Consider the following 17,562-nt stretch of genomic DNA (forward strand, 5'->3'; position numbering starts at 1 on the left):
GAGCTAAGTTTTCCTTCGTTTTCTTTCCTTATACACTGATTCTGTGGCCAAGATGCTATCAAGTAGCCTGCTAACCCATAGACCGGGGAGAGGAGGAGATGGAAAGCAAGTTAATTCACCAGATGGAGAGCTGGATATCTGGATCAGGAGACAACTGCACTTCCAAAGCCAGACCAAAGTCAAGTTTAAATGGTTAAGTTCTGCTTCAAAAGCTGTAGGCAGAGAAATACGAGGATCTGAGCTGGACTCAGAAGTGGGGAACTCTCATTTTCTGTCCTCCATTTTTCCAGAATCTGGAGCTAGCAGGTTCTAGGATGGAAGTCCCCACCATCTGCAGTGCAGGCCCTCCAGTGAGTCAGACCTTGGTTCAAATCTTGTGATTGCCTTTGGGCAAGTTAACTTCTCTGAACCTCGATATCTGCATCCATAAGATGGGGACAATACTATCACCTCTCATTGACTTTCTGGGAGGAACCAATGAAAAATAGATGCAACTGTTGAACAGACTACATAGAGCTTAATAACAAACAGCCGCAGTGATAGTGGTAGTTGTTGTTTTTAAAGGGAAGCTACTGCCCAGAATCACAGCCTCACATGTTTACAAAGAACATAGTGCAAAGGTCCTCATGAGCTGGTGAGGCCCTGAGTTACTCACTCTCCATGTAAGTAATCCAAGGTCTGGGGGGCAAGCTACAGGCCTGGGTCATAAGCAGGTGGATCCACACCACTGCCTTCATGAGCAACAGCTTCTCTTCCTGCTTGCATGATTTCCTGCTCCCTCTTCTACCCATGTCTATCTCTTTTTTCTTCCCCAAAGGCTCCATCAGTCCCCTCTTTCCTGACAGAGTAGTTCATGGTGCTGAGCCCATCTGCTTTCTTAGAAACAGTGGAGACAATGGACCAGATGCTCTTAATCTCTTTGGAAACCCACATTCCCCAACTATCCATTCCTCTTCCCTCTTCCCCCTTCCTTGCCCCTCAGCCCTCAAACTCCTGTGAGAACAATTCCAACTGGTTGAGGCTGAGTTAGAAGTTGCTAGGAGGTATAGCAATGTGAGACAGAGAATTCCCCAGGGAATCTCGGGCTTCCTTACTAGGAAAGCAGGACTGGGTTTCCATGTCCTACCACTACTGCATGATCTGTGGAAGAGGAAGAGGTAATGCCTCGAAAGAAATCGGAAAGGAAAAATAGACATTGGAGCTGGGATGACACAAGAAGAAAGAACTACTATAGCCACTGTGGAGAAAGAATAAAATCAGATGCATGTTTCTTTTCCATTCTAAAATTCATTTATTAACTTATTCATGTATTCACTTTTGAGGGTCTAGACCACTGGCGAGGCAAGCTTAATCTGAATCTCAGGCTGTTGAGAAAGGGTCATATCGAAAAGTTCATGAAAATATTTTGTAGTAAATGAATAATATAGGATCCCCTCAAAAAGTAGAGTGGATCCCAAGTACTAATTGAATCTGTCCTCAAGGTTGACCACGTCCTTGAGGGATGGCTATATAAGACCTAAGAAGGCATAACATTCAGAGGGCCTCTGGGATATGAACCAGTCCTCTAGTTCTCAACCTGGGGTGATTTTTGCCCCCACCCCAAAGATATGGAAGGGGAGGAAGTGCTGCTACTGGCATCTACTCAGTAGAGACCAGGACACTGCTACACATTCGGCAAGACAGCTCTCCACAACAAAGAATGATTCTGCTCCAAACGTCAATAGTGCCAAAGTTGAAAAATCCACAGCAGATAAACAAGGCGCGGGCCTTTCAGCCCAACAGTCTTGATGCCTTCTTTTGAGTCTGAGAACTTTCTCTTCATAAGAGAGTTTTGTAGTCACAATCTAGTTTACTCAACCAGGTGCTGACTCTTCAACTGAGGAAGTCAATGGGCCCCTGAAGGATCTTGGTCCCATATCCTTCCTCTTTCCTTTCTCGCATCATGAAAGAGCAGACATAGAACCAAGCTCATCCAATTCAAACTTTCTACAGAACTTTGAATGTTAAGCTAAATATTTCAATATGAAAGAAACAAAGTTTTCTAGCAATTAGGCACATCTGCTTCTAAGTCTCCCTCTAGGGGCCTCCCTGGTGGCTCAGATGGTAAAGAATCGTCCAGCAATGCAGGAAACCCGGGCTCAATCCCTGGGTCGAGAAGATCCCCTGGAGGAGGAAATGGCAACCTACTCCAGTATTCTTGCCTGGAGAATTCCATGGACAGAGGAGCCTAGTGGGCTAAAGTCCATGGGTAACAAAGAGTCAGACATGACTGAGTGACTAACACTTTCACTTTTTCATACTTCAAGGCTCCTTTTAGCTGACTCATCAGTTTTAAATCTAATTTCCCAGTTTCTCTTGGACCTTCTGAGCTACACCATATTGTTTCAGTAAATTACCTTTTTGTTTCAATTAGCCAGTCAGTTTATTTTGCCTGCAACTAACTGAGAAAATAAATTTTCAAATCCCTTTAATGACTTCCAAACTTTACACAAACATCCCAAGGATATTTCATCCAAGAAATACGGGACCCCAAAATATCCTGACATACAACCTGCCTCTCTGGGATCTGCCATTTGATCACTCAAACAACCAAGGATCAATGGGTATTGAATGACACCCATATGTTTTAAACGTTTTAAATAGCCAGCCTAAGGAAAAGTCAAATAGAGAAGAGGGACTAATATTTGTTGGGTGCCTATGTAGCCAGGTATAGTGCTAAGGTCTTTATATGTAGAATCTTAGCCTTGTTACTATACTAGCTGTGAGTATTACTATCCCATTTTACATTCGAGGAAATGAGAATTGGAGAGGTCAACTAACCTCCAGAAGACCACTTATCTAGAGCTTCCCTGGTGGCTCAGTATAGTAAGGAATCTGCCTGCCAGTGCAGGGGACATGGGTTTGATCCCCGATCTGGGAAGATCCCACATGCTATGGAGCAAATAAGCTGGTGCACCACAGCTATTAACCACAACTATATAACTGTGCTCTACAGCTGGGGAATGACAACTACTGGGCCCATATGCCACAACTACCGAAGCCCACATGCCCTAGAGCCCATCCATGGTCCACAGCAACAGAAGATGTCTCAGTGAGAAGCCCACACATCATAACTTCATAGTAGTCCCCGCTCAGCACAACTAAAGAAAGTCCTCACAGCAACTAAGACCCAGAGCAGCCAAAAATAAAAATAATAGATACATAAGTAATGTTTTTAAAGACCATATATCTAGTAGCCATTAGAGCTAGGATTAGAGTTCAAGTTTATGTGTCTCCCCATAGACTTGATTTTTTTTTAACCTCTCTACCAGAGTTGACAAAAAGTGGCCATAGGCCATATTTTGCCCACCATCACCTCTTTTTGTAGGTTAAGTTTTATGCTAACAGCCACAACCATTCTTTGGCTCTATAATGGCAAAAAACCCTACTGCTGCAGTTGGTTTTCAGGGCTGCCTGGCAGCTCCCTTCCTTCTCCTGTCTAAGCCTCCCCAGATGCCCCGTGTCTGGGTGAAGATCTAGGGATGCCACGAGGACCTCCACCAGCACACCTCTCCCCTGTCACCCTGTGAGGAATCAGGTGTTCTTCCCTCAGATCCATTCTTAGTGCTTTCTAGAAACGCTTCTTGTATAACTGGTTTAAGATGTTGTGTAACTTGGGAATAATTCTACGTTAGCCAGGACCAGAGCTTTTGATCCACTGACTCCTCACTGGAAGGGGGACCCAGACAGAATGGTTTCAGGAGGAGGAAGGCCTGTCATTCAGCTCCTTGGTGACAGGCTCTGGGCCAAATGGAGATGCTGAGTGAGAGGAACAAAAACATGGCTTTCACTCATGGGATGAGGGGCACTTAAGCACAAAGAGCAGACTCCACACAACTGCCAAGCACCCACCCCATCTTCCTCTTGCACGTGGCGCCACAGGCCCAAGCACTTTCACTTTCAAAACATACAGATCTCCAAAGACATACAGATGGCCAGCAGGCACATGAAAAGATGCTCAGCACCGCTAATTATTAGAGAAATGAAAATCAAAACTAAATTGAGGTTATCACCGCATACCAGTCAGAATGGCCACCACTTAATAAGTCTACAAATACCAAATGCTGGAGACGGTGTGGAAAGAAGGGAACCCTCTCACACCATTCAGTTCAGTTCAGTTCATTCGCTCAGCTATGTCTGACTTTTTGTGACCCCATGAATCGCAGCACACCAGGCCTCCCTGTCCATCACCAACTCCCGGAGTTCACTCAGACTCACGTCCATCAAGTCAGTGATGCCATCCAGCCATCTCATCCTCGGTCGTCCCCTTCTCCTCCTGCCCCCAATCCCTCCCAGCATCAGAGTCTTTTCCAATGAGCCAACTCTTCGCATGAGGTGGCCAAAGTACTGGAGTTTCAGCTTCAGCATCATTCCTTCCAAAGAAATCCCAGGGCTGATCTCCTTCAGAATGGACTGGTTGGACCTCCTTGCAGTCCAAGGGACTCTCAAGAGTCTTCTCCAACACCACAGTTCAAAAGCATCAATGTTTCGGCGCTCAGCCTTCTTCACAGTCCAACTCTCACATCCATACATGACTACTGGAAAAACCATAGCCTTGACCAGACGGACCTTTGTTGGCAAAGTAATGTCTCTGCTTTTGAATATGCTATCTATTAGTGGGAATGTAAATCGGTGTAGCCACTATGGAGAACAGTATGGGGGCCTTGCTTGAGAAAACAAAAACAACAACAACAACAACTAGAACTACCATCTAATTCAGCAATCTCACTCCTGGGCATAAACCAGAGAAAACCATAATTCAAAATGACACATGTACCCCAAGGTTCATAGCAGCACTGTTCACAATAGTCAAGACATGGGAACAGCCTAAATGTCCATCAGCAGATGAATGGATAAAGAATATGTGAGATTTATATATATATAATGGAATATTTCTCAGCCATAAAAAGAATGAAATAATGCCATTTGCAGCAACATGGATGGACCCTGATATCTTAAGAGAATGAAGTCAGACAGAGAAAGATAAATTCCATATCACTTATACATAGAATCTAAAAGAAAATGATACAAATAAACTTATTTACAAAACAGAAATAGACTCACACACATAGAACAATATTACGGTTACCAAAGGGGATAGCAGGGGGCAGGGGATGGTGACAAATGAAGAATTTGGGATTAACATATACACACTACTATATATGAGCTTCCCAGGTGGCGCTAGTGGTAAAGAACCTGTCTGCCAATGCAGGAGACATAAAAGATACGGGTTCAATCCCTGGGTCAGGAAGATCCCTTACAGGAGGGCATGGCAACTCACTCTGGTATTCTTGCCTGGAGAATCCCACGGACAGAGGCGCCCGGAAGGCCTGGAGGGCTACAGTCTACAGGATCGAAAGAGTCAGACATGACCAAAGTGACTTAGCACATACAAGAATTCTGAAGGCCTTAGTACTTACATTGCTATTTTTCAAACAGATGGAAAAACAACCATACTTCATATCAGAATGAGATTAATATATACACACACTACTCTGTGTAAAAGATGTAAACAGCAAAGACCTACTATAAAGCACAGGGAACTATACTCAATATTGTGTAATAACCCACAATGGAAAAGAATCTGGAAAAGTGTGTGTGTGTGTATATATATATATACACACACACAATCACTTTGCTGTTTACTTGAAGCTAACAACACTATAAATTAACTATACTTCAGTTTTTTAAAGAAGACACAGAGGTAGGCAGTGGTGGTTTGCCTTTTCTCTACATGGACTACGGACACCTCTGAAGATATCCTTCTTTAGGTGAAGCTGCCCTGAGTCTTTCAGTGATGCCTGGGCTCCTGTAGAAAATCATCCCACCTCACTGGCAAGATAAGCCTGGCCTGGGCACCCTTCCAGCCCCACTCCTGGACCCTTTCCTGCTCACACCCTTTAGTGCAGCCATCTCAGGATATTTTGGTTTCCCTCTCATGGTCCCATCCGCTGTTCTTGCTGGAAATGTCCTTCCTTCAGCAGCATCCAGCTGGCCCTCTGCACATGTTTCCTCATGCCCTCTCCCAGCCTGTTTGTTTTAGGGCCACTTGGACACCCTTACCCTACTGGGCAGAGTCTATCCTGTTCTTTACTGCTGCACAATAAGCATTTCCCCTCTTGGCTGACTTTTCCTTTGGACTGTATCTCCTTACAACAGCAGGGACTGGCACTAATCCCTGTATCCAGTACTCACTGAGTGGCATCTAGTGTAGGTAGTAGCCAGACAGCCCAGTATTTCAGCTTTCTGTTTAGTGAAACAGGCACACACGCACACACACACACACACACACACACACACACACACACACACACACACACCCGTTTTGTGCATTTGGTCTTATTCTTATGGCAAAATACTACTTCCATGCATAAGCAGGGCAGAAAAATTGGCCATAATATAGACTGTAATTTTAAAAAAATGTTGTTTTGCTCTCTGAATCATTAGAGGATTCCCTTTAATGTCCGGTGGCTCAGGCTTCCTGCTCATATTTAAAAGTAGGCTCCGGAAAGAGCTAAGAGCTTGGCTGAGGTCTATCCACAGCAGCTCCCCGGCAGAGAGACACAGCTGGGCTATTTTCCTGTAAGAACATGCACTCTCAGAATGGGTCTTAGTTTCAGTTCAGTTCAGTTCAGTCGCTCAGTCGTGTCCGACTCTTTGCAACCCCCTGAATCGCAGCACGCCAGGCCTCCCTGTCCATCACCAACTCCCGGAGTTCACTCAGACTCATGTCCATCGAGTTGGTGATGCCATCCAGCCATCTCATCCTCTGTCGTCCCCTTCTCCTGCCCCCAATCCCTCCCAGCATCAGAGTCTTTTCCAATGAGTCAACTCTTCACATGAGGTGGCCAAAGTACTGGAGTTTCAGCTTTAGCATCAGTCCTTCCAATGAACACCCAGGATTGATCGCCTTTAGAATGGACTGGTTGGATCTCCTTGCAGTCCAAGGGACTCTCAAGAGTCTTCTCCAACACCACAGTTCAAAAGCATCAATTCTTCAGCACTCAGCCTTCTTCACAGTCCAACTCTCACATCCATACATGACTACTGGAAAAACCATAGCCTTGACTAAGACAGACCTTTGTGGGCAAAGTAATGTCTCTGCTTTTCAACATGTTGTCTAGGTTGGTCATAACTTTCTTCCAAGGAGTAAGCGTCTTTTAATTTCATGGCTGCAGTCACCATCTGCAGTGATTTTGGAGCCCCCCAAAATAAAGTCTGACACTGTTTCCACTGTTTCCCCATCTATTTCCCATGAAGTGATGGGACCAGATGCCATGATCTTCATTTTCTGAATGCTGAGCTTTAAGCTAACTGTTTCACTCTCCTCTTTCACTTTCATCAAGAGGCTTTTTAGCTGCTCTTCACTTTCTGCCATAAGGGTGGTGTCATCTGCATATCTGAGGTCATTGATATTTCTCCCAGCAATCTTGATTCCAGCTTGTGCTTCTTCCAGCCCAGCCCAGCGTTTCTCATGATGTACTCTGCATATAAGTTAAATAAGCAGGGTGACAATATACAGCCTTTGCATACTCCTTTTCCTATTTGGAACCAGTCTGTTGTTCCATGTCCAGTTCTGACTGTTGCTTCCAGGGTCTTAGTTTAGGTACCCACAAAACAGACCCAGGGACAAGGAGCTGAGTATACCAAATTAATTTCAAGGTAATCACAGGAACATTCAAAAAATTAAGATCATGGCATCCAGTTTCATCACTCCATGGCAAATAGATGGGGGAAAAGTAGAAGCAGTGACAGATCTTATTTTCTTGGGCTCCAAAATCACTGCAGATGGTGACTATAGTTAAAAATTAAAAGATACTTGTTTCTTGGAAGAAACACTATGATAAATTTAGACAATGTATTAAAAAGCAGAGACATCACTTAGCCAACAAAGGTCCATTTAGTCAAAGATATGGTTTTTCCAGTAGTCATATATGGATGTGAGAGTTGGACCATAAAGAAGGCTGAGCACTGAAGAATTGATGTTTTTGAACTGTGGAGCTGGAGAAGACTCTTGAGAGTCCTTTGGACAGCAAGGAGATCAAATCAGTTAATTGAAAGGAAATAAACCCTGAATATTCATTGGAAGGACTGATGCTGAAGCTGAAGCTCTAATATTTTGGCCACCTGATGCAAAGAGCTGACTCATTGGAAAAGACCCTGATGCTGGGAAAGGCTGAGGGCAGGAGGAGAAGGGGGGTGACAGAGGATGAGATGGTTGGATTGCATCACTGACTCAATGGATATGAATTTGAGCAAACTCCAGGAGACAGTGAAGGGCAGGGAAGCCTGGTGTGCTGCAGTTCATGGGGTCACAGTTGGACAAGACTGAGGGACTGAGCAACAAGGCAGAGAAGTGAGACAAGAGAAGAAAAAGGCCATCCAGGGTGAGCAAACTCAATGCTCTGTGAAATTTGAGTCCTCATGGGTCCTGCAGCTCAGGGTTGTATACCCAGTGAAAGAGCCAGGCAACTGGGCTCTTTATCCACCAACTGCAAGGACATCAGTTCCAGCATTTCTGGCTGAGATGTGCAGGCTGAGAAGCACATTCTCCCCAAGAGAGTTGCAGGCATTTGCAGGAACCCATCTTCATGCACAGAAGTGAACACTGGGAGATAGCAGGGTCTGCCAGGGTTTGCCTGGGGCTCTGTAGGTCTTCTCCTAGGCTGTCCTGGGCTGAGTGTTCCCCTCTCCAACCTGAGGTTAGCAGACCAGCTGCCATTCTGGGATCTGAGTGAGGGAAGAGACTGGGGTCTGACTATTTCGTGTTAGCTTTCACTTGGCCATCCTGTTTTCAGTATGGGAACTCCTTGACTGTGCCCTTGCTCCAGAATCCCCCTTGGTTCACACACTCTAGAGCAATGCTGTCCAACAGAAACATACTGGGAGCCATGGAAATCACCTTAAATTTTCTCTCAGCATATTGAAAAAATGCTTTAAAAAGAAGAAAATTAATTTAATCATATGTTTTCTTATGTAACCCAACATATCAAAAGCACTATTGCTTCAATGTGGAATCAATACATATTTTTAAATATCAAGAGGTTATCTCACATTCTTTTTTATTGTGCTAAGTCTTCAAACCCGGTGTATATTTCACACGTATAGCACACCTTGATTCAGAAGAGCCACATTTCAAGCGCTCAGAAAACCACAATGTGCTGAGTGGCCACTGTGGCCGCTCAGCTCTTTAGATGAACTTTCAATCCTGTGTAAGGCTGGGGAAGCAACCCTTGTCTGCAGGACATTGAGAAGGGAGCTGGGGGGTCTAACAGCTTCTCAAAAACATTTTCAACCTGTTTTTTCCCCCATTTTAGAGAGACCTGGTGTCACGGATTTCTGAGCATTTCTGGGACCTGTGGTGCAAAATGAATGGAGGACACCCTTCCCACCACAGTCCCCTTAGGATTTCACTTCTTTGAGTTGGCTACATCAGTTTCCACTCATCTACTGGCTTTCCATCTTGCCTTCCTTCCTGTGGTTTCTTCTGCTCTCTGTTCTGATGCATCTGTGCTTTGAAGTAAAGTTCACTGCTATTTTTAATGGAGTCTTTCAAGAAAACCAAGATAAATATATGTGTCCAGGCCACCACCTCTAACTAATACGTTTTCAATATTATTGGAAGTTTAGGTGTTGCTTTCTTTAAAAACAAAACGAAACAAAACAAAACTTAGTCTATACATTTTTATTGTGTGTCTGGTATTTTTGGTTTAAATCACCTGACGACCCTATGTATGTAAATAACTACTCCCTAAAGGAATGAATGGATGAATGAAGAAATATACATGAAATTAGCTTAATGTTCAGAGGCCATCCAATCCAGCTGAAACCAGTGCCATATGGTGAGACGCTCTGGGTCACCCTGTAGAGAGTCTCTTCCTCCTCTCATTCACTTTCCAGCTCAGTTACCTACATGGCTCTTATCTGCTGAGCTAAGAAATACCTTGTAGTTACAACATACCTACAGAAATAACTAAAAATGTGTAATGACACTTGATAGCCCACCAAATGAAAGGGAAGCCCATGAGTCAGTGGTTTTCATCTCCTTTCAGTCTTGCTGCCCACTCTCTGCTAGAGCTGACCACTTCCTTGCAATGTTTATGCTGTCTTTAGCTTTCTCAAATGAGGGGATTTCTCAACTCTGCCCTTCCTAAAATTTGCCCACATTTCTTCTTTTGAACAGTACTTAATTTTTCTTGGGGTTTTTATAGAATCTTAAAAAAATAAAACCCAAACCCCTCTAACAGAAAGTAACATTAGAAGCCAGTCTTTACTTGTAATCCATATGGGTTGGTGTCCTCAGGGCCCTTTTCTGATTTAGTTGTATGTATTAATTCATCATCCTAGCATTCAAAACTAAGTGAAAAGTAATTTAAATATGTATTAGAATCACTTATAAAAATGCCAGAGAGGGGTTCTGTTCATAATATTCTTAAATTCATTCTTTTTGCATAAATGGAAGCTTTGGGGATTAAGGAATTTTCAGAGACCCCCATTGAGTTGCCTTCTTTTGTTGAAACAGAAGATAGTTCAATTACACACCACACACATGGTAAACAGTAATGAAAAAGGAAGTTTTAGAGGCAACTACAACAGTATCAGTACACAGGAAATTTCCACAGAAGAGACAGGGAAGTAAACTAGGGGACTGAAGTACCACTGAAGAAAATAATCTCACCCTTAGAAAGATTATAATAAAACAACTGATAAATATGCAAACTGAATTAAACTGGAAGTTCTTCAAAGCTCTTCCAAAAACTTACAAGTTTCTGGTTTCAGCAAGATCTAGCACATGCTGCCCCAGAGTCCTATATTTTATTTCCCCAGCACACATTTCCAGCTCTGCATATTTGGGTATATCAAAGAAAATGGGATATTTTCCTGCTAAAACTTTTGCATTAAATTAGTGTTTCCTGATGAAATATTTTTCTTATAAAAAATGTCATACATGCATAGGTTTCTAGAGTTTTCAAAACATTTCAGAATGTCTTACCTCAATTCATATTCACACCACTATTTCTACTTCATATGTTCAGAAAAAGGATTCCTACTGGGCATCTTACCTATCGATCATTTTGCTTCTTTATCACCCCATTTATACAAAGGGCTAGAGGTGGAACAGGATTCCCACCCTTGATAAAGTGCAGACTCAGGACTAAAGGCCAGGCCTCCTAAAATCTAGCCTGGTGCCTTGTCTGCTGAAGCTCTTAATCACTCAGATTTTCAACTCTGTGCCCAGAGATGGTCTCCAAAATAAACTTGATCAGAAGCACAGAATCTGACGAGTCGACCTGGGGTTTGTCATAGTGATGATTGAGAGCTGTGAGGTTTCTGAACTTAATTCCAATGTGTGGGGGGATTGTGCCCGTAACACCAAGCAATTCACAGACATCAGCTGGGTGTTCTACAATTCAATTCAATTCTGACACTATCTACCTAGAGACAGCATGAGATACCACAGGATAAGGGCTCAGTTCCACAAGACTATCCTCTCAGATGCCAATCACAAGTCCAAGTTGCTACCTGCGCTTCTGAGCCACTGGTTCTCAATTGGAGGTCCCACCATCCACTCCTTGGGTCTGATTCATTTGCTAGAAAGGCTGACAGGACTTAGGAAATCAATCTTATTTATTTATTAGACCCAAGTTTATAATAGAAGATATCAAAGGACACAAATCAACAACCAGAGAAAGTGATACAAGGGTGAGGTCGCAAACAGAGGAGCCTCTGTCCTTGTAGAGTCTGGGGTCTGGCACAGTGGCATATAGAGGTATCTGGTTCAGCAACCTAGAAGCTCTCCGAACCTACTTCTTTCAGGTTTCTATGGAGGCTTCACTACATAGGTGTCATAGATCAAATCATTGGTCATAGGTGACTGATTCAATCTCCAGTCCCTCTGCCCTCCTCAGAAATCAGGGGGTTGGACTGAAAGATCTAACCCTCGAGTCATAGTTGATTCCTCTTCTGCCAGTGCCCCAGCCTTAGGTGCTTTCCAAAAGTTAACACAAGCCCAGTTGTGGTGGAAAGGGATTTGTTATAACAGATTTCAGGAACTGAGAACAAGAGAGCAATATAAAAGTAATGGTCCCATTACTCTTGTTGCTTGGGAAATTACAAGGATTCAGGCAGCTGTGAGCCAGGAACCATGGATGAAGACCAAATATATATGAGAAAGATATTTTGGTTATCAGAAGCACCAAATACACACACACACACACACACACACACACACACACACACACACACACACCCCACAATACTGCAGGCTAAGAAAGACTTTCTCTTATTCTTCCTCTTCTTTCCCCCTTTCCCAGTAGAACAATGCAGCCCTAAAGCCAATCGGTGAGGCGGAGAAGGTTGAAGACCAGTTCTAGAAGAGGTGGTGGTGGCCCAGAACAGTGTGGCTAGCTAGAACTCAGTGACTCTCCTTTGGGAGAGTGAGGCACAGGTTGTATCAGGGCCTAGGTAGCCAAGGGGCCCTTGTGTAAGAGACGCCCATGCTGGGTATGGGATTCCCAGCACAGTGAAGACAGCACTGCTCTGCAAAGATGGCTTAGCATAGACGTAGAGTCCAAACAGGGTGAGAAGCGTCAGTGAGTAGAGGGGAGGCGGATTTTTCCTCTACTCTTTTAAGTCCTTGTCTGAGAAACCTCCTACACTAAAGGACAGATTAATAAGAGAAAAATGGGGCTTCCCTGGTGGCTCAGTGGTAAAGGTAGGAGTAAAGGTAGTGGTAAAGGTAAAGTGTAGGTAGGAGACATGAGTTTGATTCCTGGTCCAGGAAGATCCACGCGCTCCAGAACAACTAGGTCCCTGTGCCACAACTATTGAGCCTGTGCTCCAGAGCCTGGGAGTCATAACGACTAGGCCCACACGCCACAAGTACTGAGGCCCATGCACCTTGCAGCCCGTGCTCTGCCACAAGAGAAGCCGCCACAACGAGAAGCCCAGGCAATCAGAGAGCAGCCCCTGCTCACCGCAGCTAGAGAAAAGCCCGTGCAGCGACGAAGACCCAGGACAGCCAAAATAAAATAAATAAAATTTTAAAAATGAAATGAAATTTAGTCCCAAAGACTGTGTACTATAATGGCATATTTGGCCAGTATAAACTACAAGTCCTTAGATTTACATGGCATCTTTTTGAGCATTGCTGCTGCGACGAGAAGCCTGCACAGCCATGAAAATCCAGCACGGCCAAAGTAAATGAATAAAATTATTTTTAAAATTCATAGGAGACATTAACAGGAGAAATCACATAAAAGTTTAATAACATGTACACATGGGAGAGAGCCAGAAGAACTGAGTAACTCACCAAAATGGCTGAAACCCTCACCTGAAATAGCATTTTCAGCTAAGGACAAAAGAGGATGTTGAGGGTTTGGGATTTCAGCGGGAAGGAAGGTAATGCACATGAAGATGGAAAAGCAAGTGTTTGGTAAACAAATGTTTTCTGGGTTTTGCAGAGACCATGAGACACAGTGAGGAATTTCAACAGACTTCAGTCGGACCCTCCCTGCATGACACACACAGTTCATACCATAGTTATCTATGGCGCTAGTTCCTTTCCTGGAACAGGTTCTCTATCTACTTTCTTTTAGGCAACTAACGGAAAGGTCAAAGTTTCTTTCTGAGTCTTTTGGGCCTTGATTGTTTTCAGTTCCAAATAACCTACATAGCAGAGAGACAGTCTGAGATGGCAATTTTTGTTCCCCTATAATCAATAAACATACAAATATAGGTGAAAATGTGTGTAAATATATATATATATATATATATAATATTTTATTTATTTATTTTTATATTTATGTGTGTGTATGTGAGTCATGTCCAACTCCTTGTGACTCCATGAATTATAGCCCACCAGGCTCCTCTGTCCATGGAATTCTCCAGGCAAGAATACTGGAGTGGGTTGCCATTCCCTTCTCCAGGGGATCTTCTCAACCCAGGGATTGACCCAGGTCTCCCATATTGCAGGCAGATTCTTGACTGTCTGAATCATCAAGGAAGCCCATTTTCAGACAAAGTTATGAAATATATGTACATAAAAATTTATATAGGTATACACATATACCCTGCTAAGACAGCCTTTAATAGCAATCAACACAGTCTAGATCTTATACTCTTGAAATCATCCTCTACTTCCTGAGACAATGGCTGATTGCAGGACCGAGGAAAGGAATTTAGAGGATGAACTTTGAATCAGAAAGCAAGGAAATAATAGGGACATATCAAAAGAACACAGATGCTAGCTTCAACATGGAGATATATCATCATTATAATGGATGATAACTTCTTGAATAAAATAGAAAACCATGAGACCTAAGCAATGTAAATAGACAGATACAGTGAAAGTTTAATGAAGAATGGGATATTTACACAGAAACTTCCCAACAAAATATACATTAATGACAGCAGGAAAAGAGCAACTTCCTAGTGGAGATGGAGGCAGACACTACCTCAGTCAAGTGATCAAAAGTAATATCATTGGTAACAGGGAAAACAGAAGTTGTACACTCCTGATTGGATGCAATGAGAAGAAAGCAGCACTCGAAAAATTCCTGTCAAAGATGCATAAACTAAATTTTGTATCAGAAGGACCCAGATTGAGTGATGTCTATAAAACAATGGGCCTAGATACATGCACCTAAATGTCCATCAACAGACAAATGGATAAAGAACTTGTGGTACAGATACACAATGGACTATTACTCAACCATAAAAAAGAATAAAATAAGGCCATTTGCAGCAATATGAATGGACCTTCTTAGATTATCTTACTAAGTGAAGAAAGCTAGAGAGAAAAAGACAAATATATGATATCACTTTAGGCAGAATCTAAAAAAAGTGATACAAATGAGTTTATTTTCAAAACACAAATAGACTCATAGACATAGAAAACAAACTTATGATTACCAAAGGGGAAAGGAGGGAGAGAGGGTTAAATTAGGAGTCTTGGATTAACATACACACTACTATATATAAAATGGATAAACAACAAAACAATGAGGACCTACTAGATAGCACAGGGAGCTACATTCAATATCTTATAAAAATCTATTGGCAAAGAATCTGGAAAAGAATATATATAATATAAACTATACAAGAATATATATATTATACAAGAATATAATATATATTATAAAATTATATATATATATATATATATATATATATATATGACTGAATCACTTTGCTGTATACCTGAAACTAACACAACATTTTAAATCAACTCTACTCTAAATTTTTTTTAATGGGTCTTGAGAAGATGAAAGAGACTGATAACTAAATGCAACAAACGGTTCTGAAGTGGGTTCTTTTGCTATAATGTACTCAACAAGATAAACACTTCAGTGGGGTCTGGAGTTGTAATGTAACAATGTTGATCTGCAGCTCTTAATGAATGTATTTGCACTTTTGTAAAAGGATCTTTGTTGTTAAGAAGTACCTACTGACACAATGGGGACGGAGAAGGATACTGTGCCACATAGCCAACTTAGCATCTTATGGTGAAAGGGAAAAAAAATTCTTTGTATAGTTCTTGCAGTTTCTGTGAGTTTGAAATTGTTTAAAATAAAATGCATTTTAAACCAAAATTAGTTGTCAGTGTTAATAAGAACAACAGCAACAGAAGAAAGCAAAGACTATATAACATCCAGAGAGGCAACACTATGATGACAGGAAAATGTTAAGCTGTAAGATTCCCACGTGGATGCCTTTCCCAGCAAACAGAATGCCCTTTCCAGTAAGTTACCCACTCAGGTGGAACAAGGTAAAGCTACGCCCATTCCAAACAAAACAATCCAGAAGCCTTTCTTATTCCATAACCACAGACAAGCCCCAGAGAGGCTATACAAAAGCAAGTTCCAGGAAAAAGGAAAGGTCACATTCCCCCTCCCAATATTACCAAGAAGGTGATTTGACTTAACTGTTTTTATAAATTCCACATTTTAATTGGTAAAATTAATCTTCTCCTTTAATTCAAAGAAAAATGGCATCCCAATGAAAAGGTCATTTGAAGTAGGAAAAAGTTTCTTCCAGCATAGTTTTAGAAAATAGAGAAAAATACAAACTACACCACAGACACAATGACTAGTATGCACTTCATATGCTCCTTTGAATCTTTTTATGCGCCATCTTCCCGCAGCTGTAACCCTAGCATACAACTGTTTTCTGAATGTAGAACACAGAACAGAGATTACGCACAGCCTTTGAAGCTGACTGACCAAGTTCTAGACCTGGCCCCTGCCACTCAATCTGATTCTGGGTTATTTTCTAAACTGCTATAAGCCCGTTTCCTTCTGTATCAAATAGGGTTAATATTCTCCCTTAGCTTAGGATTTACGAGAGGACTAAAGATAACAAATGTAAAACAGTTTGGTATATTGCACATTTCATGTATTTGGTAAATAACATCAAATTATAAGTACTTTTTGATTTTTAAATCATCATCATTACAATTATTATTGGCTGATATTAAAGAGATACTCACATTACCTGCTGCTGCTGCTGCTAAGTCATTTCAGTTGTGTCCGACTCTGTGTGACCCCACTGACAGCAGCCCACCAGGCTCCTCCGTCCCTGGGATTCTCCAGGCAAGTACACTGGAGTGGGTTGCCATTTCCTCCTCCAATGCATGAAAGTGAAAATTGAAAGTGAAGTCGCTCAGTTGTGTCTGACTCTTAGCAACCCCTACCTCCTGAGAAATCTGTATGCAGGTCAAAAAGCAACAGTAAGAAGCAGACATGAAACAACTGACTGTTGTTTCAAAATCGGTTCAAAAATCGGGGAAGGAATATGACAAGGCTGTACACTGTCACCCTGCTTATTTAACTTATACGCAGAGTACATCATGCAAAATTCTGGGCTGGATGAAGCACAAGCTGGAATCAAAATTGCTGGGAAGAATATCAATAACCTCAGACTTGCAGCTGATACCACTCTAATGGCCAAAGTGAAGAAGAACTAAAGAGCCTCTTGATGAGGGTGACAGAGGAGAGTGAAAAAGCTGGCTTAAAACTCAACATTAAAGAAACTAAGATCATGGCATAGTCCCATAACTTCATGGCAAATAGAAGGGGAAAAAGTGGAAGCAGTGACAGATTTTCTTTTCTTGGGCTCCAAAATTACAGCAGACGGTGACTGAAGCCATCAGATTAAAAGACTTGCTCCCTGGAAGGAAAGCTATGACAAACCTAGACAGCGTATTAAAACGCAGAGACATCACTTTGCTGACATAGGGCTGTATAGTCAAAGCTATAGTTTTTCCGGTAGTTACGTATGGATGTGAGAATTGGACTATAAAGAAGGCTGAGTGCTGAAGAACTTATGCTTTTGAATTCTAGTATTAATATCTTTTAAATAAAATATTAATAAACACTTTTAATAAAAAATATTAATATCTTTCTCAGGGGTTGGTGTGGCAGAATCCACTAGCTGTCCAGAAGAATAAGTTTTCTTTGCTTCCTGAGCACACAGCTGGATATTTCCCTGCACCCCTGCAGTTAGATATGTTCTGTAACTGAG

General features: G+C 42.1%; 1 long non-coding RNA gene across 7 annotated transcripts in view; it reads right to left on the minus strand.

Moving 5' to 3' along the window:
* LOC105607801 (uncharacterized) overlaps positions 1-16,709 on the minus strand; it is an 84,281-nt gene extending 67,572 nt beyond the window's left edge. For 3 of the 7 annotated variants that reach the window (XR_009599216.1, XR_009599213.1, XR_009599211.1), the window contains exon 1: positions 16,534-16,709. This is a non-coding gene — a long non-coding RNA (uncharacterized LOC105607801). Of the gene's footprint in view, positions 1-5,320; positions 5,385-5,936; positions 6,040-16,528 lie in introns of those variants that run through there. The other 4 variants (XR_009599214.1, XR_009599217.1, XR_009599215.1 and 1 more) reach the window with 4 other exon arrangements.
* Between the last annotated feature and the right edge of the window lie 853 nt (positions 16,710-17,562).

The sequence above is a fragment of the Ovis aries genome, chromosome 2 (genome assembly GCF_016772045.2).
Source record: "Ovis aries strain OAR_USU_Benz2616 breed Rambouillet chromosome 2, ARS-UI_Ramb_v3.0, whole genome shotgun sequence".
NCBI lineage: Eukaryota > Metazoa > Chordata > Mammalia > Artiodactyla > Bovidae > Ovis > Ovis aries.